Raw genomic sequence first — 21,068 nt, 5'->3', positions numbered from 1 at the left:
ATTCAAACAGAGATAATCTAGCTGCACTGTCCCTGGAGAGCTCTGAGTAAAGCCACACTGGGAAACCCTGCTATGCATACAGCCACTCTCAAGCCTGCTTACCCCACTCTCTGCCAGGCCAGGTGGCTAGTGCCAACAGTCCTGGGTTAGCGATCTCACTGGGCAGCCCTCAGATCTGTCAGAATATTGGGCCTTAGAGGTCATCTAGTTCCGCGTCTTCACAGTGTGGCCATTTGTGCATTACAGTCATGATTTTGACTATATCTGCCATGCAGACACATCTACATTTTTTTCTAATTAATATTCTTTAATTTGACCCATTTAAACTTGTTTATTTTAAAATAAGATTTTTTTTCTTTTTGCCTTTTTCTTTTTTTTTCTTATAGCTGGATCGAGAAATATATTTTTACCTTAAATAAAAAAACAGGGTCAGGATCAATTGCCATATATCATAAAATAATGAACATAAACAATATTTAACTCTATCTGGATAATGTTGCTAGTTTACACCTGGGGTCTGCTCATGGTTAGAGACAGAGAGAGGCAAGTATTGGAGAGCTGTTAAAAACAGATTAGCATCTCACTGAGATGTTCACCTAGACAAGATCCAGAGGTTCTCAACCATCCCTGTGCATCAGGATCACCTGGGGAGCTTTAAAAACCTACAAATAAGCAGCCCCACATCTAGAGATCTCTCTAACTCATTGGTCCAGGGTGGAGCCCAGGTGGTTATGAGAAGGTCATATAATCAGAAGGATTAAAAGAAAAGGTTAAAAAAAAAAAGATGGAGAGGAGATTAAGAGATGAAGAGGGAGTGGCTGTCATTCAGTGCCCTGGGCTTGTACCACCAAATTTATCCTGGTGATTACTAGTAGCCCCTAGTCCAAATTCACCAAGATCTGACCTAGTCTAAGCCCCTCCACTGTATTGAGGAGGATCCTGAGGCTCAGGGTTGGGAATGAAACACCAGGACCTGCTGCGGTGATATTGACTTTTTTCTCCATAGTTAATTCCATAAAAGAAAAAAGTCACATTGGCCAGCTGCAAATGGCTGGTGCTCCGGGCCGGCAATGAATGGTCAAGGTGTGTGGTCTGCACCCTGTATACCGCTAAAGGAGGGCACTGTCTGTGCACACGGGCTCAGGCTTGGCTGGGTCGACTCTGGCCCATCATGCCTTCCTAGACCTGCCAGGGCATGAGTATCGGCCAGCAACACCTGAGCCAAGGGCTGACCCACCAGCAGCTGTGCCCTGTTCAACTCACTGCACGTGCTGGGGACAGAGGCAGGCAGAAGTGCTGAGCTCCCTTCCAAGTGACCTGCATAAATGGCAAAGTCACCTCCTCAGCTAAGGAGCACTCAAGGAAAAGAGGGAGAACTTGGAGAGGCTGGGAAGGGAATCCATTGGAACGGGCATGACCCAGCACTTCTGCTTGCTGGGAATCCCACACCTGTTATCTCATCTGAGCCTCACAGTGACTCTGCAGGGAAGGTGTGGCCAGCCCCATCTTACAGGTGTGATACCCAGGCCCATGGAGGTTATGTGACTTGCCACAGGCGACAAAATCAGAGTCCCAGCTCAGATCTGCAGGATTCCACCTGAGGCCCAGGAGCAGAGAGAAACTCCACCAAAGTGGAAAGTCAAACTTCCATTGCACAGATGGCACCAGTGACGCCTTGCCCTGCTGGCTAAACTAACAATAGTGATGACCCCTTACCTCCATGGGGTGGTCTGCAGTTCACAACACATCCAGCAAGGCAAGGAGTGTGGCACCTGCACCCCCACTTTACAGCGAAGAGAGTTGAGGCCCAGAAAGACTGTGCCTCTGGGCAAAATTGAAGGGTCCTTCCTGGTGCCCCACCCAGCCCCCTGAGCTTCCCTCTCATGGAGTCACAGTCCCCTAGGATGGGACTATTTAAAGCACACACCTCACCCACCGGACTCCTCCCACTGGGCAGCGCCATGTCTCTGGCATCTTCCTAGTTCGTGTCCACCTCAGCCAATGTCAGTACGTTGAAGAAATGCCATTGCCCAAGGCACTGGTTACAAAGCGGAAGAGCCCAGATCCCAGCCGCAAACACGTGCTTCTTTGGCTCCCAAACTAAAGTTGGCTCCAGCTAAGTGCTGCATGACTAACTGCAGCTTCCTGCAGGAGACCCAGCTAGGAACTTATGGGGTTATCCTCTTACCCGCTCAAAGGAGCACATTAGGAAGTGAAGACCGCAGCCAGGAAAGCCTTGCCTGGATCCCCCTCCCTGGGCATTTGGGTGGTTTTACCCAGAGGGAAGTGGGACAAGAGATGCCACAAGATGAAATTTTTTAAAAAATCAATTTTCTAAAATTATGCCTGAGCAAACTTGAGTTTGAAATCAGCAAACAGATAAATAGGCAAATCACTGAAGCCAGGCCTGCTCGCTGCCTGGTGCTGGATAAATGACAGAAATTAACCTGGCAACCCCAACTGGCTCACACCCAACCCTACAGCCACTGGCTTGTGGTCACCAAGTTCTCAACAGCTAGTGAACAAGTGGCGGAGGGGGTTCCCTAAGAGAAAAGGATGTGGTCAGAGAAGACAGGGTAGGGTGCTCCGGGGTGGGCCCTGGCTCTGGAAAACCTTTGGTGTTCCTAGCCCGTGTGACACTGGTCCCACAGAAAGGATTTCCTTTGAGGAATGGCCTGGCAGTGTGAGAGCCACTGTGGTCTGTGGAGAAAGAGCCAGATGTCTGGTTAGGAGGCTGAGTGACTCACCACTTCCAGCCCACAGCACTCCTGGCACAGAAGGGCCAGTGTAGCCTGGGAGTTACCTGCCAGAACTCTGGGATCAGGTAACCTGGGTTCAGTTTCCAACTCCACTGCTAACTGAGGTAGCTGAAGGTGGGTTACTCAACCTCTCTGCCAAACGGGAACAACATCAGAGCATCCTTCATTGGGCTGTTGTGAGGATAAAGACAAAAAAAGGCAGAGAGCACTTAGACATTCAGTAAGCACTGAACAGGTATGAGCTGTAAAGATGAACCACGCAGGAATCTTAGATGGCACCCAATGGACTCCATCGGCCCATTCCCTCGTTCATTCATTCATTCTAGAAATATGGACAGTATTTAGCAGCTTTGATGGCTGGGCTCTGGACAGATAACAATCCCTGGCCTTATCTTCTTCTGGTACGGAAGACAGACAATACACTCAACTGCAAGTAATTAACACAAATAATTTCAGGGTGACAGGACAGAGCATGTTGGCAGGATGGGATGAGTGCCACTGCGTGGGCAGGAGGGTCCCTCTGAGGCCGTGACTGTGAGCTGAGATCTCAATGCAGAGAGGGTGTGGCCAGGGGAAGGCCTGGGGGAGGCACATTTTAGGAAGAGGAAAGAACAAGAAGCCAAGCTAGAGGGAGAAAAACTTGGCACACGCAGGAGAGAGAACATCAGATGTGAGTCCCAGGGATGCCAAGAGATATTTGCAAGGTTCCAGGGCCAACCCCCAGAGAACCCAGGAGACTGGAGAGATCTCCAAGAGGACAGTCTCCTGAAGGGGGCCGCAGAGGGAGATGACGCATATTGCACCTTCTCTCCCCAGCCTCAGGTCACGGCTCCAGAGCTCACTTTTTTCCTGTGTCCTGGAAATATTAGGATCTGTCCTTCATACTTCATTCAAGGGAGCTGTGAGCACACCTAAAGTTTGTAAGATCCTATTTTAAAGCCTTTTAATTTAATAATAGTAGTAATAATAGCGTGCTGTCTCTGGGCTGGGAGCAGGAATGTGAGGATAATCCTGTGTCCAGCCCTCAAGGTGGGCACAGGCTAGTGGGGAATCACTCTTGAAACTGTTGATTAGTATCAATGGCAAAGTGCAACGGGAACAGGGAAACAGAGATCACCAACCCTGTAGGAGGTGGCTGAGGAGGACTTCCAGGAGGAGGTGATGTCTACCCAGGTGCTGGTGGGAAGGGGCAGGGAGAAGGAGAGCTGAGCCGGGGAGCAGCTTGAGCACAGGTGTCCAGGTGAGAAAGGCCAGGATGAGCTAGGGGCTTTATGGTCCTTGGAGGTGGCCCAGGTTGTAGAAAGCTGGGCCAGCTGGGAACGTGGGACCTAATCCTCACAGCAAGGCGGATAAGCAGGGAGTCACCTGCCAGCGATCTGGACCCTCCTGGGCTGAGGGGATGAACTATAGCGGCCAGATCCAGGTCCCCAAACACCTACTTTGAGGCTGTGGTCCTTGAATGAGAAAACATCTGAACTTCAAGGTACCTTAAAATCTCCTAATCTCAACCTCCCTCTTTAAAGAGCAGGAAACAGAGACTAGCCCAGGTGAAGGTCAAATGCAGGCTCCTCCCGTCCTTAAGGAACGAGGCTACCCCAGTGAGTCAGCCGGCTGCATTATTTCAGCAAGTGTCACTTGGGAGGGGCTCAGCCCTTTTCAGATCTCAAATAAAACTGTTGGCTTAAATTAGAGTCCAACCAGCCATGGTGGCCCACCCTGCTCTGTCCATGCCTTGGTGATGACCACACGGGCCGAACGCTGAAAGCCTGCCATTTCATTTTCATCAAGCAACCACCCCGAGTTGCGTTACACCACGAATATCAGTGAAACAAACTCTTAGGGAAGGTGGTTGTAAGGTAAGAGCACTGGTCAGGGAGTTAGGAGATACCATCTTGGCCCTGAAGTACCTGCAAGACTTGAGCCAGCCATTTCTGCTGTGGAGACTCAGTTTCCCCATATGTAAAAGTATAAGCGTAAATCATCTCTGAGGCTCGGGCTGGCTCCTCTGTAGCTGTGACTCCTAAATACTTCTCCAGCACCCACACACAATCTCTTTGGGCATGTACATGAGGGTTTGTTTCCTAGTCTCTGAAAGCTGCCTTACCCATGTAAAGCTCTCTCTTATTAGGTCCTTACTAAGCCCTGCCCCATGGGGAGGTATCACCAACCCTGTTAGATGGGAAACAAATGGATTCACAGTGCAGCAACTGGCCAAGAAATGGATTCACAGAGCAGAGGAATCTGAGAGCAATAGAGAGCAAGGGCTGAGACCTGGGCCCAGGTCCCCACTGCCCAGGGGAGCATCCATGCTGGGACACAGCAACCGTGCATTAGGAAAACCACCATCTGAAGCCAAGCAGTCCTAGAACACAGATCTCTTGGAGACCTGTTGTCTGTGACAGGCACTTCTGCAGAGGGAAGGCAGGAAGAATATCTTTGATGAGAGAAGAAGATGGCCAAGAATCAAGATGTGCAGCACTTGGCCGGGCGTGGTGGCTTATGCCTGTAATCCCAGCCAAGGCCAGTGGATCACCTGAGGTCAGGAGTTGAGACCAGCCTGGCCAGCATGGTGAAACCCCGCTAATATCCAGAATCTACAATGAACTCAAACAAGTTTACAAGAAAAAAACAAACAACCCCATCAAAAAGTGGGCAGAGGACATGAACAGACACTTCTCAAAAGAAGACATTTATGCAGCCAAAAAACACATGAAGAAATGCTCATCATCACTGGCCATCAGAGAAATGCAAATCAAAACCACAGTGAGATACCATCTCACACCAGTTAGAATGGCCATCATTAAAAAATCAGGAAACAACAGGTGCTGGAGAGGATGTGGAGAAATAGGAACACTTTTACACTGTTGGTGGGACTGTAAACTAGTTCAACCATTGTGGAAGTCAGTGTGGCGATTCCTCAGGGATCTTGAACTAGAAATACCATTTGACCCAGCCATCCCATTACTGGGTATATACCCAAAGGACTATAAATCATGCTGCTATAAAGACACATGCACACGTATGTTTATTGCGGCACTATTCACAATAGCAAAGAGTTGGAACCAACCCAAATGTCCAACAACGATAGACTGGATTAAGAAAATGTGGCACATATACACTATGGAATACTATGCAGCCATAAAAAATGATGAGTTCGTGTCCTTTGTAGGGACATGGATGAAACTGGAAAACATCATTCTCAGTAAACTATCGCAAGGACAAAAAACCAAACACCGCATGTTCTCACTCATAGGTGGGAATTGAACAATGAGAACTCATGGACACAGAAAGGGGAACATCACACTCCGGGGACTGTTGTGCGGTGGGGGGAGGGGGGAGGGACAGCATTAGGAGATACATCTAATGCTAAATGACGAGTTAATGGGTGCAGGAAATCAACATGGCACATGGATACATATGTAACAAACCTGCACATTGTGCACATGTACCCTAAAACCGTAAAGTATAATAAAAAAAAAAAAAAAAAAAGAAAACCCCGTCTCTACTAAAAATACAAAAATTAGCTGGGCGTGGTGGCAGGTGCCTGTAGTCCCAGCTACTCGGGAAGCTGAGGCAGGAGAATTGCTTGAACCCAGGAGGCGGAGGTGGCAGTGAGCCGAGATTGCGCCATTGCACTCCAGCCTGGGCGACAGAGTGAGACTCCGTCTCAAAAAAAGAAAAAGTGCAGGACCAAAATGGGATGGATTCTCCCAACTCCCGATGCACCACTGCCCGTGCTGCAAAGGCAATGGGCTTCCTCGCAGGAGAGCAGCAAGACAGAGGTAGAGCTTTAGCCTCCAGATAGTCTCTGTGATCTGACAGCTGGAAAGCCACCACCCAACTGTCCTCCACCAGGGCATTTCCCCATGGCCCGCCCAGGCTGGGCTGGGCTGCGGAATTTCAGCATCTAAGGAGTGAAGAATGTGCTCCTAGCACAGTGCACTGAAAACAAAAGTGGCTCATCCTTTCCACTCCCCCTCTGGATGAAAGTCCTGCTCCATCTTCACCTGCTGCGTGATTTGGGTCAAGGCACTGAACCTCTCTGAACCTGTTTCCCCCACTGGAAAATGGAAATAACCATACCTGCAGCACTCAATCGTTTTGGGAATCAAATATGCCTGCAAAAAATAGGATGAGTGAGAGGAGCTCTTTCCTAAGAGGACTTCCTGTAGGAAAGAAGATTCTAAGCACTGCTTCTATGTTTTCTTTGAGGATGTTTCTGTTCATGTAAGTTCTAGAAATGTGTGGTTCCATCGTAAAATGTAACTCTCCTCTGACTTTTTAAAAATAAAATGACCCTGGGCCAGGCGCGGTGGCTCACGCCTGTAATCCCAGCATTTTGGGAGGCCGAGGTGGGCAGATCATGAGGTCAGGAGATCGAGACCATCCTGGCCAACAAGGTGAAACCCTGTCTCTACTAAAAATACAAAAAAAAAAAAAAAAAATTAGCTGGGCGTGGTGGCACGCACCTGTAGTCCCAGCTACTCAGGAGGCTAAGGCAAGAGAATTGCTTGAACCCGGGAGGCAGAGGTTGCAGTGAGCCAAGATCGCACCACTGCACTCCAGCCTGGGAGACAGAGCAAGACTCTGTCTCAATAAATAAATAAATAAATAAATAAATAAAATAAAATGATCCTATCAGTTTAATCTCATGTATACTTCCCGTCTGTCTCCCTGACTGCCCTAGGGAGGAGGCTGGTGACCCAGGACTCACACTGGTCTGTCTGTCGGATGGTGTCCTCAAGAGAGTCACACAGCTGTGGCAGCCTGGAAAGAAGTGTATTCCCTACATGTGTGTCCAATGTTGACCTTGGCCAGGACACTTCCTTTTGTTATAAAACCAGCAGATTGGTCCAGGTGACCTGAGTTTCCTTCCAGCTCAAATATTTCAGGATTTTATTACTCAGAAGCATAAATCATTAGGCCAGGACCTTTAAAAATCCTGTTGATCATCTGAGGTCATAAAGTGTTATTGTTATCTTGCTTGTTGTATGATTTGGGAAGAGGGAGATTGTGTCTCCTACGTTAAAGAGAAATCATGTGTCATACAACAGGATTTGTTGCTTTATTTTTTTAAATCCAGCCAGATTAACATTGGAATCTGAGGAGAGGGGCAGATTTTCTAAGAAAGCATCTGAAAATGCTCCACATGATCTTTTAATTTCATTTGTATTATGTAAGATCATATACATATAATGGAATATATGTGCTTCCTATTTGTAAATAATGAAGCATAAAAATATTTAAAAATAACACCCTTAGCCAGGCATGATGGCACATGCCTGTAATTCCAGCTACTCAGGAGGCTGAGGCAGAACAATCGCTTGAACCTGGGAGGTGGAGGTTGCTATGAGCTGAGATCGTGCCACTGCACTCCAGCTTGGGCAACGGAGTGAGACTCTGTCTCAAAAAAATAAATAGGCTGGGCATGGTGGCTCATGCCTGTAATCCTAGCACTTTGGGAGGCTGAGGCAGGCAGATCATGAGGTCAGGAGATCAAGACCATCCTGGCTAACACGGTGAAACCCCGTCTTTACTAAAAAAAATACAAAAAATTAGCCAGCCGTGGTGGCGGGCACCTGTAGTCCCAGCTACTTGGGAGGCTGAGGCAGAAGAATGGCGTGAACCCGGGAGACGGAGCTTGCAGTGAGCCGAGATCACGCCACTGCACTCCAGCCTGCGTGACAAAGCAAGACTCCATCTCAATAAATAAATAAATACATACATACATACATACATACAATAAAAAATAACGCTCACAAGCCTACCACTGGACTGAAGAAACAGAACATAATGGATCCCACTGAGAGTGAAACAGGTATCTCCCTGATCAATTACGACTTCTCCCCAAAGATAATCACCTTGATTTTGCATTATCATTCCCTTGCCTTTTTCTTTTTTAAACCAGCTTAACTTTGTGAAATAGAATCTATGTATACAGGCATGTATAAAACATACATGTAATTAGCCAATAACTACAAAGTGATTTCCTTTGTAACTGCCCCTCGTGACTCTCCTGATCCTCTCTCACCTTTCCTCAGCACGCATGGTAATGCTTGGCTTTTATTTAAGCTAATCACCTTCTTGCTTTTTGTCATCATTTTACTTCTCAGCTATGTGTCACTAAACAACTCATTGCTTAGTATGCTTGTGTTTTGAGCTTTTATAATTGCCTTAGCAGTTCTCCATGGAGATGCTAGGATTCTCTATACCACATCTGCAGCCTAGAAACCCAGGCGAGAGATCCAGGCTGCACTCTGGTGTTAAAATGATAGTAGAGGGTTAGTAATAATAAAAACCATCAGTCCTATTTATGGTGTGCCCCCACCATGCCGGGCGTTCTGCTAAAGCATCATCCCCAGTTACCTCACTTATCCTCGCAGCAACCCCGAAAGGGAAGTATTTCGAGAGGTCAAAATTAGGGCGTCAGCTTCCCAAACTTGTCCCCTATCCACTTCCTAGCTGCTCAGCTCCAGAACATCATCTCTAAGTCCTAAAGCAAAGGTTCCTTTCGGGATGAGAGGGTCAGGAAACACTGCTGCTCCTGGGTTCCTATCTTTGTGGTCCAGTCAGGCTGCTTAGATTATATATATATATTCAGAATCCATATTCTTTTCCAGCAAGTACTGATGACTTAATGAAGACAAGCAACCTGTCCGGTCAGTACTGTTTCCCAGTGATGAACGTACAACATTGTCCTTGGATTGTCTAAGATAGGTCATGTGGTGCCAGGAAGAGCATCAGGTCAAAAGCCCTTAGTTCTAATCCTGGCTGTACCACATCCAGCCACTGGATATCAGCCTTCTCATCTGTAAATGGGCAAGCAATGACAGCCTTGCCTACTACCAGATAGGAGGTGAGAGGCAGGAAGAGCTTTGGAAGACCCCACAAACACATCTGAGTCCCTCTGTGGGCTTCTCTAGAACCTCCTGCCCTCCCTGGGGCCAAGGGCCAGCTTTCAGTGCTGGAAGGACCATGAGGGGGGTGAGCCAGGACTACCCACCATTGACAGACAAGGGGAAATCAAGGCAGGGAGAGGAGGGGCAGTGCAGAGGGGAACCCAGGTATCCCAACGAGGCCCCTTCGCCTCAAACTGTGACACCTTCTCACATGTGCTGTGTCTGACACCATACGAGATACTGATCAGGGCAAAGCTCGTTTAGTGCTCAAGACGCCCTGCAAGGCAACACCTGCCGTGCTATGGTTAGCCCCTTTCCACTGGGAAAGACTCTGAAGCTCTGAAAGGTGAAGCAACTTTCCCAAGGCTACACAGCCAGGAACGGGCTAAGGCAGGACTGGACTCAGACAATCCAACTTGACTGCCCCATTCCTAACAGCTGGACAATGCGGGAAGCCTAGCTGCCCAGTGGGTTCCCCAAGGCTCCAGGGTGCTTATGACGTTGAGCTGGGCCTGCCCAGTCTTGCCTCCCGGGGCCACCAAGCCAGGGCCCCCGGCAGCCCGCTGTAGGCTGCATCACAAGGCAAAGGGGCTGCCCAGGCATGGCCAGGTCCATGGCTGCTGGAGAGCATGCAAAGCACCTGGGCAGGAGGTTTGTTCCCATGGCGACAGACAGGACTCCAACTCACCCTGAAGTGTACCTGCAGGGAGCCAGGTGCCAGACTGTACCTGGAGGCAGAAACCTGAGCCTGGATTCTCACCACTTCCCTCTGTGCCACCAACACATCCTCAGGCCTTCTCCTCAGGACCCCCAGCAAGACACGAGTTCCAGAAATAAGACATCCCAGCCCACTTCCCGCTCAGCCACCCCCAGAGGGGCCTCTCTGGTTGAAAACAACGCCTGGGGCCAGTAGGCTTGGCACAGCTGTGACTGTCAGCCTGCCGAGCGCTGTCTGGCCTGAGGAATGTGCAGACCCACATGTGCTGGAGCGTCCCGCTGGGGCACAGTGACAGGAAACTGAGCAAAACAGCTCGTTGGCGCTGATATGCCCCTCCCACCTCCCAGCTCCTGACTCCTGTGGGCTGTTGGCTGCCCTGGAAGTGCAGGCGGCAAGGCCAGGCCCTTTAAGAGAGCCAGGCTGTGTGGCTCTGGGCAAATCACTCCCCCTCTCTGGGCCTGTTTCTGCTTCTCTTGGTGGATGAAGGACGCTGTCCTGCCAAGCTCAGAATGGCAGTGATTTTATGACATGCTCTCCTTTCTGGGAGGACGGTCCATTCTCCTCATACCCTCATTCATGTGGGATGGGGCATGCCCCCAAGACACATCAAGCTATCCCACCAGCAGCTCTTGGCTGTAGAAAGCCCCCCCCCCCCCACCCAGTGCTGGGATAAGGGTAACCCTTCAGAGTTGAAAGGGGTGACCAGGAACCTGGTAAGAGTCCCAGGGCAGCCCAGGGTTGGAGCTTCAGGGCCAAAGTGGTTAACTGAAAATATTCATTATCACCCCGCCCAGGCTGGAGCCCCCTGGCTTCCAGTTTTGAAGCAGAGGTCAGCTGAGCAGTGTAGCACGCTGCTCCTGGGTTGACCAATGGGCCACATCAATGGGTCTGCTGTTTGGGGTCAAGATCCCAAGACCCCAGGGGAAGTCAACATCCATCTGAGGCTCTCTCAGGCCCTGCAAGCCATCTCTGGCCTCACTGCCCTCCCCTTTAGAAATGTGGGAATGAGGCTCAGAGAGGTTGAGCTGCTTGCCAAGTTTGCACAGCCAAAAGGCCTCTGAACGAAACTGAGCATTCAGGGTTGGACTTCCCCTCCTCGCCGCCTGCTCTGCTCTCCCAGGCACTACTGTGCGCGCTCGCGGTCGGCAGGAGCGGGTCGGGCTCCCGCCGTGCGCAAGCCTTGGTGACAGGTCAGCCCGCCCCTAGGGGAGGCAGAGGGAAGCCCCGAGGAGGCACCCGGCCCGCCTGGGGCGCGCTGCCCGGGGCTTTAGGGCTTTTTCTCGCGGGCCGAAGCTCCCCGGGGTTGAAAGGAAAGGCTCGGGAATTTCGCAGCCAGCACAGAACGGTTGGATTTAAACTAAAAATACCCGCCCGCCCGCAGCTGTCACGCCGGGGCCCCCGCCCCGGCGCCGGGCGCGCCTCCCCAAGTCCCCCCGACTTTCGGCGCCCCCGATCCCCGGGGCTGGGTCAGAGCTGGGCCGGGGGCTGAGGACCCCACCCGCCCGGGCCCCGGCCCCCGGCCTGGCCTCTCGGCCCCGTGCCACTTACCCGCCCGGAGCGTGGAGGAGCGCGGCGCCGCGGGTAGCTGGGGCCGAGCCTCTTTCCCTCCTCCCTGCGTCCCGGGCGGCTCCTGGGCGGGGCAGGGCTGGGGCGGGCCCGGACACCGCGAGTACCCCCGCCCCCGCCGGGACCCGCCCGGTGGCCCCGCGGGAGAGGCCGCGCCCCTCTCCGCACGCGCTCAGCGGAGGCCCCGGGTGCGCAACCCCAGCCTGGCGGACATCCTGCGTAGCCCCGGGAACCAGGGCTGAGGAAGAGCCTCACCGCTCCCTGTCGCGGACCCGGGGCAGGGGTTAAGGGGGTGTTCTGTCCACGCTGGCCTGGAGAGCAGCCCGGAGCCCTGGCCCCTGTCTGTCTCCCCGACACACACACACAGCCACCCACCCTCTTCTCATCCTAGAGGATGGCGCGGAGCTGCCTCTCCCCCGGGAAAGTTGGATCTGTGCACGCAGACTTGGAAAAGGGATTAGGACCCCGGTAGATCTTGCCCTCACAGAGCAGAGGTGGGGGCCTAGGAAGAGGCACACCGCCCGGAGGCGCGAAATCCAAGAAGAAACTGACACTCATCAGCCAGCCTCACGCGCGGAGAAAGGGCGGGGTGGGGGGGAGTGGCACCCTGCCGGTCCTCTCCCACTCCCACAGTCCGGGCCCACAGTCCAGGAGTCACAAGGAATGTGAGTCCCCAGGCATAACGTGAACCCCCAACAAACCCAAGGCCTCAGAATACACCTCCCCTCTCCCTCCCCACCCAGCAGAAACATCCTCCCACCCTCCCAACCCCTGCTCCAGCCACGCCAACCCTTTAACCTTGTCCCAGAATGTATCTGCCTCTGTGCCTGTGCACATGAAGTTGCCTTGGCCCGGAGTTTGCTCCACAGCCTTCTGCCAAACTCCTAGTGCTTGATGGCTGGAAGCCTTCGCACCCTGGCGCTCTCCTCCCAGGTCAGCAGTCACTGGCCTTCCTGTGCATCCAGCCCGGCTTTGAACAGTCCTGGGCCCCAACCTTTATCTTTTTCTGAGTAATTACATAGTTGCAGTGATTGGCTCCACCGCCTCTGGATCAGATGAGCGCCACTAATGAGGGATACAAGTTGTAAAACTAGGTTTTATGTGAACTCCAGTCATCACAGTTTAGGTGCGCCCAGCAATTTTACAGATGAGGGGTTAGTAACTGGCCCAAATCCAGGGCTTCCGGGATGCTGTTTTCCTTTTTTGTTTCTTAGCAGGGATGGCAGATGTTTGTAGAACAGATCCGTATAAAAGTCAGTATCCTAAGAGATTAAATTGTAAAGCAGGACAAGATAGTTAATGGTGTGTGTGTGTGTGTGTGTCTTTTCCAAATTGAGAGGGAGGTAGAAGAATTAGCCAAAACCCAGGATTCACTCTGAGGTAGACCCACACCTCTTAGTTAGATCCCATTTATTAAGTTGCAATTATTCACAGCATTGCTGAAGGTATACACAAGGCCCCTCCCATCTCCCTGCGACTGACTGGTTCCAAGTATGCTATTATATGTGTTATTATCACTGTGACTCAATTAGAAGTGCTGCCGCAGGCCTTGAGGTTGCCACAATCAAACTGCAGGTGCAGGCGGTGAGTAACAATGATTATAATGCCTGCATCTGGATCATGCTTTTTGCTTTTCAGAATGCTTTCAAATGTGTCTCCTCATTAAATCTCTGCAAACATCCTCGAGGTAGTTAGGAAAAGTTTAATGAGTTTTGCCTGACAAGGGAAACCAAGACACAAAGAGGGCAGGTGACTTGCACAAGGAGAGAGATGGCTCCCCCAGGCTGCTCCAAGGGTGGAGCCGGCCACCGTAACTCAATGTCCTGCAGGAAGAGATGGTTGGGTACAGTTGGGAGATCAGGCTCTAGTGCCAAAGTGCCCAACTTGCAACTTTCAGCTGATTACTCATACTTGGTTTCCTTTTCTGTTAAATAGATCTAATAATAGGAGCTTATCTTGTATGGTTTTGTGCCTGGTATTTGAGCACCCAACTCAGGCGAGCTGTTATGTTATGGTTCTGGGAATATGATTGCTACAGTTTCTGGCATACAGCTATTCAGCCTTTCATCAAACATTCCTGAGTATCTACTATGTGCCAGTCTCTGGGAATATGAAGAAGAATGAGGCATAGACTGCTACCTCCAAGGAGGTCAGGGTGTAATAATTCTGTGTCAGGGGACCATGGTGCACAGAGATGAACTGTCCCTCCTGCTGCCGGTGCAGTGCAGAGCACCAGTTCAGAGCAGTGGAGATACTCACTTTTCAGGCCCAGCTTTGCTACTTATTTAGCTGAGTGAATCTTACACTGTAAGACTCACTTACACATACAGGGTACACATACAGTCTAATCTTACACTGAATGTGACCTCTTACAACACTGGTTTTTCTCATCTGCTAGATGGGGATAGCAATAATTTTTCACAGGTGAAAACACATGTGATAAACGTATTTTATAAAGTGCAAAATACTGTGCAGATAGTTTTGTTATTATCAATGTGATTGTTATTATCTTGGGCTCTACAGGGCTTGCTGCTTTTCAGAATACTCTCCCATTCCATTGCTTTTCTTAGAGTCTCGCTCTATCACCCAGGCTGCAGTGCAGTGGTGCAATCTTGACTCACTGCAACCTCCACCTCTCAGATTCAGGCAACTCTTGTGCTTCAGCCACTTGAATAGCTGGGACTACAGGCATGCACCACCACGCCCAGCTAATTTTTTGTATTTTTAGTAGAGAAAGGGTTTCGGCATGTTGGCCAGGCTGGTCTCGAACTCCTGACCTCAAGATATCCACCTGCTTGGCCTCCCAAAGTGCTGGAATTACAGGTGTGAGCCACCATGGCCGGCCATCCATTACTTTTCTTAAGCCTGACATAAACATCACATCAAAAACAGAACGCTATTTTTTATTTGATGCCAAACTTTTTCTCTCCACAGTAGTCCACATAGAAGGAAAACAAAAGTTGAGTAAGCAATGCGAAGGGATGGGGCAGTTTACAACTAGGAAGTCCACAATACCTTCGTCTTCAGAATTACCTGCAGCTACAGAAGGGGGTGGACATGAAAACCCATCTGGAAAAAAAAATCTGGCAAAGGACTGGGGGGAAGAGCCCCTTTGTCATCTCTGGAATTGAACACAGGAAACCCCGCCCTGAGACCTTCCTTTCAGAAGCAGCCCAGAGAGGGAACCACAAGAAGGGCACTAAAATTATGCTGTACGGAAGTTCTGACTCACTTGGCAGCACAGGCTGTTTGTGCAACGTACCAAATGTCCTCCAAAAAGCGAACTTTTTACCACCCTTTCCCTGTGTCCCTTCCCTGCAGCCAGCATCCCCACCACCACTCATGGGGAAGCAGGAATCAATTTAATCAGCCTGGGGAAATTATCTGGGTCTGTTTCACATTTGCTGCTAGTTAGCCAGCTTCAATGGCAATCTGCATAATCCTCATTCTGTAAGCATGATTTTTTCAGTTGTTTGTGTGTGTGTTCAGTCTCCACAGATTACAACAAAAGCTGCAATGGCTTTTCTGGCTAATAAAGCACCTCATGGTAAACTGAGGCAAAAGAGTAGGGAGGAGGGGCATTGCCCAGGGTTCCAGGATAGGAATTGCTGTTCAGAACATTTACATTCCCATCTCTCCATCTCTAGCCTGGCTTCCCGCTTAATGGTGAAGTACATAAGTGCTTTCAGCTTAACATGGATGAAAAGCTCACATGAAGGGTGCCCACTTCTGAGGTGCCCCATCAGAGAGGTCTTGGTCTGAGCCTGGAGAGCTGGTTCTCAACCCTGTTCTGCTCTGAACTTTTCCTTCTTCTTTGTTTTTTCCTTGCTGGTTCTCCAAGTGTTAGCCTGTCCTTTCTCACTTGGGTGCTACATGTGCTTCTAGGGTGAGCACAGCCAGCACCCTGGTTTGTTCACTTGCACATGGGCAGCTGCCACCCATCAGCTGAGCAGGGGCACCCCTCTGGGTGGCAATGAGTCATTTCACTACCAAGCAGGGGAACTGGAGTAACTCGGAATATTCCTCTACATACATTTAATTGTGCTGCATTTATAAAATACAATTACATATAAAATACAGGACTGGATTCTCAGATGATGGGGTTCTAACTCTTGTTAAGGCTGCTAACTAGCTGTGTAACCTTGGGTCACTTCTGAGTTTTTGAATCTGTGAAATGAGAGAATTGAAAAAGATTTTCTCTAAATTATTCCCCCAATTTAAGTAACTATAAGAAATAGATATATATATACACACACAGTATTATATACAATGTAACATATTTAATGTAATATAATACACTATGATATACTGTGTGTATGTATACATATATGTTGCATTGGCTGGCCAGGTGCAGTGGCTCACTCCTGTAATCCCAGCACTTTGGGAGGCCAACGTGAGAGGGTCGCTTGAGCCCGGGAGTTCAAGACAAGTTTGGGCAACATGGTGAGACCCCGTCTCTACAAATAAATAAATAAAATTATCCAGGCAGGGTGGTGCATGCCTGGTCTCAGCTACTTGGAGCTGAGGCAGGAGGATTGCCTAGGCCTGGGAGGTCAAGCCTGCAGTAAGCCATGATTGCGCCACTACATTCCAGCCTGGGTGACAGAGTGAGACCCTGTCTCTCTCTCTCTCTCTCCATATATATCTTTTTGAAAAAAGAAGAATCTTGTTTGTATTAAACAATCATCATTTAACATAACTAAACAGCGCTACTATTATACTCCAAGGAATAAATACTAATATAAACAAAAGTGTTAAAGGAAAATTGATAAATTTTATTCCTAAAAAATAAAATCTGGCCAGATGCGGTGGCTCATGCCTGTAATCCCAGCACTTTGGGAGGCCAAGGCGGGTGGATCACCTGAGGTCAGGAGTTCAAGACCAGACTGGCCAACATGGTGAAACCCCATTTCTACTAAAAATACAAAAAAATTTGTCGGGCATGGTGGTGGGTGCCTGTAATCCCAGCTACTCAGGAGGCTGAGGTAGACGAATTGCTTGCACCCAGGAGGCAGAGGTTGCAGTAAGCCAAGATCACGCCACGGCACTCCAGCCTGGGTGACAAAGTGAGACTCCATCTCAAAAAAAAAAAGAAAAAAGAAAAGAAAAGAAAAAACAAAAACAGAAACAAAAAAATATACAAAATCCTTCTGAAAGAGGTTTGCCATGCTTCTCGTTTCTCCCAACAGTGGGAAGCCCAGTCTACTCTTTCTGCTTCTGTTGAGACTACTTTAAATGTATGTGGGTCTTTTGTTTAATTAAATGTTTTATTTTGAGACCACTGTAAATTCACATGCAGTTGTAAGAAATCATCTATATGCTTTACCCAGTTTCCCCCGATGGCAGCATCTTACAAAACAATGGTACAGTATCACAGCTAGGATACTGACAGACACCCACATGACACAAAACACTTCCATCACAAGGATCCCGCACGCTGCTCTTCCCCCCCTTCCCCATTCCCTCCTTAAACTCTGGTAGCCACTCCTCTGTTCTCCTTTCTATAATTCTGTCATTTCAAGAATGTGATAATAATGGAATCACACAGTGGGACTGCCCTTCTCCACTCAGTGTAGTTCTCTGGAGTGTCATCCAGGCTGGCTCCTGTATCAAGTCTGTGCCTCCTCATTGCCAAGCAGCAATCTACAGTGTGATGGATGCATCACGGGCTGGGTCACCCTTCCCTTGTTGAAAGACATCCGGGTTGTTCCTGGTTTTTGGCTATTATCAATAAAGCTGCTATAAACATTTTGTATGCACATCTGTGTCATACATCTTCACATCTTAAGTTTCAGCTGTTGGATCTAATACCCACTTACAATCCCACACCACCAGATTTCTCTTACTTTTTCCTAGTGATGAACACAGCTAGCGATGAAGGATGTTTAAGCGTCCAACAGTTGCCCAGGACTGGGTCTTGAGTTGCGGAAATCTAACAAAAGCCAGTTACATGGTTCTTGCCATCAAGGAATTGACAGTCTGTTGGGGAAGTGACATTAAGACACATGAATCATTCACAGAACTAAGTAACACTGCATGTCATCAAATGCGAGACTGCATGGTACAAAACTGACTTGTAGAGGAATCCAGAGACAGGAAAGAGAAGTGAAGGCATGAGTGTTTGGGGAGTCCTCTGGATAAGATGTGAGATATATCTCAAATGATGGAAACAAATAATGATATTTTATATTTATTAAGGGCTTACCTACCATCTGCCACACTGTTCTAAGCCTTTACCTATATTATTAATTTAATCCTCATCATCACACTTCAGGATAGCTCCTATTATCATCTCATTTTCCAAATGAGGGAAAAAAGGTGAAAACTTGGCCATTCACCCGGATATTATGTGACTCACCCAGGGTACACACTCAGGCAGACTGACCCCAGCACCCACTTCATCGCTGTGGATTCTGTCTCATAGCAATAGTCATCATGATTCAATTCCAATCTGTTTCTTAGGTTATATTTTCCACACACAGCATATGCTATAGCTATGCTGAGCCTTCTGTGGGAAGGTTATTGATAAGTTCAAATACTTTTCAAACAAACCAGCATCAGTGTTAGTAACGTAACAGTTGAGGAGTCTGTGTGATGTATCTGCTGGGGTGTGTGTGTGTGTGTGTGTGTGTAAACAGCAAGGCTGAAGCCTCCAGTTGTGTAGATTATCTGTATATGCAGCAAAACACGCACACACCACACACATCAAAGTTCCCAGCTCTATATGATAAAACACAGAGGCAGCTGAGCCCATTTCAGATAATGAATGTGGTTTTGTATTCTCTGAATTGCTACATACCAGGAAAGTCACTTCCAGGCTCAGCTACCTCCTGAGTTGCTAAACATACAAGATGTGTGATCGCACTTCGCTCACAACACTGATGGCTGCTCACCCTTTGAGTTGTATCATTTTGGTTAAAACAACAGCAAACTACGAGCCTGGCATATTTGCTTGTTTTTGTTTTGAAATCTAAATGCAGCCTTGATAATGTCGGTACTTCCATCAACGGGGTGGGTGGCAGAGTGAAAAGCTCCCTGGATCAACATCTCCTGACTTGCTGTCTCTCTGGGTTCTGCATTTCCCAACCCTCTCACCTCCTCCTGTCTCCACATTTAGAAAATGGGGCCAGTTCTTCCTGTTTTCCCTGTAAGAGCTGTCATGAGATTCACATAAAGATGATGAAGTGCACTGCAAACTTTAGATTCTGTGCAAATGTGTACTACTATGGTAAATTAAACCCTCCACTTAGTATGCTTCCAAAGAATGCTTCACGACAGACACCAACTCAGAAAGAGGCTATGAGTAAGGAAGACTTCCCCACTAGTGAGGAAAATGAAGCTTTCGGTTTTTTTTTTTTAATCCCTGGAGACATGTTTTTGAACATTGCCGAAGTGTTCTCTCCTTGCTTTGACAAGTGTGGCTGTTCTGAACATGTGATCATATTAGAATCGCTGCGTGATAGGCAGAGTGCCCAGGAAGCCAGGGAGGCTCTGAACCCAGCCCTGGCAGATACATGGAGGTGTGGCCTTCGTACCCTCTTTAGAGCAGTGGAACCCATGCAGGGCACCTGCACCACCCCCACCCATCCCATATGAGCAGCTGGCGCTTGGCTCTTCCGGGAAGCCCACACTTGGGGCCCAGCCCTGTCCCTCTATCCTAGTGGCAGGGGCTGGTAAATGCCAAATAGGTCCATGTATGTTATAAAACCTGCTGCTCTTGATGATAATTCTTGACAGCCCAGGACACTTCCCTAACAGAGAAAGTTGTTTAATCGCAGTAGTCTAGTTCCAAAACCTTAGAATCTTATTGCCAACAACTGGCATGGAACACATGCAGAACAAACGTTTTCCAACAGGACTGCCGCAGGTCCCTGCAATGGCAATAGCCGCAGCACCTGGCCTAAGATTTTAAAGAATTTTTATCTTAAATTTCTTCTTTGACGTTGTAGACTTGGTAATGCAGAGAAAAATGGCCAGTGTCACTAAATGCACCTCCTGGTTAATTAAAAAGCCCTATTCAGCAGACAGAAGCAACCTCTATAAATAGGCAAGAGGTGTCCTCAGGTATTTCAAAGGTCTCGGCTAGCACCATGCCAATGGGATGAGTGCACCAGCTTCAGCAATCAAGCTTGTTTCATCATCCAAACAGAAACATTTCTGCAAAATGACTGGACTCTATCTGCTCTGTTCACTAACTACAGAAATGGCCCAAAACGGGTTCACACACAGACAAAAATAACAGCCAGAAGACACTTGACAAATTCACTGGCCCAACTCTGTCATGTTGCAGAGCCCCTTAGAGGTGAAGTGAAGCGCCCAGGGGCAGCAAACACTGATTGCATCAGCCCACACTGTGTTTACCTCCATTGCCAAATCCACGAGACCCTGGGCCCTTACCTGGCCTCTCTCTGTGGCTTCCTTTTTTTTTTTTTTTGAGACAGCCTTGCTCTGTTGCCCAGGCTGGAGTGCAGTGGTACTATCATAGTTCACTGCAGTCTAGAACTCCTTGGCTAAAGTTATCCTTCCACCTCAGCCTCCCAAGAAGCTAGGACTATAGGCACACCACTGCTCCCAACTAACTTAAAACTTCTAGAGATGAGGCCTCACTATGTTGCCCAGACTAGTCTAGAACATATGGCCTCAAGCAATCCTCCTGCCTCGGCCTCCCAAAGCACTGGGACTACAGGTGTGAGCCCCCATGCCCAGGCCCTCTGTGGCTTCTGGTAAATTCCTCTTCCCTGAAGCACTTGCTCCCACTTCTCCTCATGGCCTGTCCTTCCCCAGCTATATGCTTTCCCCAGGTTTTCTTCTCTGCACTCCTTCTTGCCCCTCCTACCCAAATCTCCTTTATCAATAGATCCAGACCCGCAGAGGCAATAATCCTCATACTCTCTCCCTTTATTTCAGATATAACCTGATGATTTAGATGTCCCTCAGGCACCTGGAAACAGAAATGTCCAAAAGTAATTTCTGACCTTACCTTTCCAATCCTCCTTCCCCCTCCTGCTGTATTCCCTGCATCAGCAAATGTAGTCAGTGGCTAAGCAAAACCCTAGGAATAAGCCTGAATCTTCCCCCTCTTCCTCCCAGCCTCCTCCCCAAAGTCAGCCAGTCACCAAATGCTGT

General features: G+C 48.9%; 1 protein-coding gene across 2 annotated transcripts in view; it reads right to left on the bottom strand.

Moving 5' to 3' along the window:
- SYNE3 (spectrin repeat containing nuclear envelope family member 3) overlaps positions 1-12,017 on the bottom strand; it is a 108,239-nt gene extending 96,222 nt beyond the window's left edge. For both annotated transcript variants that reach the window (XM_055288275.2, XM_063645493.1), the window contains exon 1: positions 11,925-12,017. The gene's annotated coding sequence lies outside the window, so the exon portion shown is untranslated. The remainder of the gene's footprint in view (positions 1-11,924) is intronic.
- Positions 12,018-21,068: the final 9,051 nt, after the last annotated feature.

This window comes from Symphalangus syndactylus, chromosome 8, assembly GCF_028878055.3.
Source record: "Symphalangus syndactylus isolate Jambi chromosome 8, NHGRI_mSymSyn1-v2.1_pri, whole genome shotgun sequence".
Classification (NCBI taxonomy): domain Eukaryota; kingdom Metazoa; phylum Chordata; class Mammalia; order Primates; family Hylobatidae; genus Symphalangus; species Symphalangus syndactylus.
This window is presented reverse-complemented; position numbering and strand designations above follow the sequence as displayed.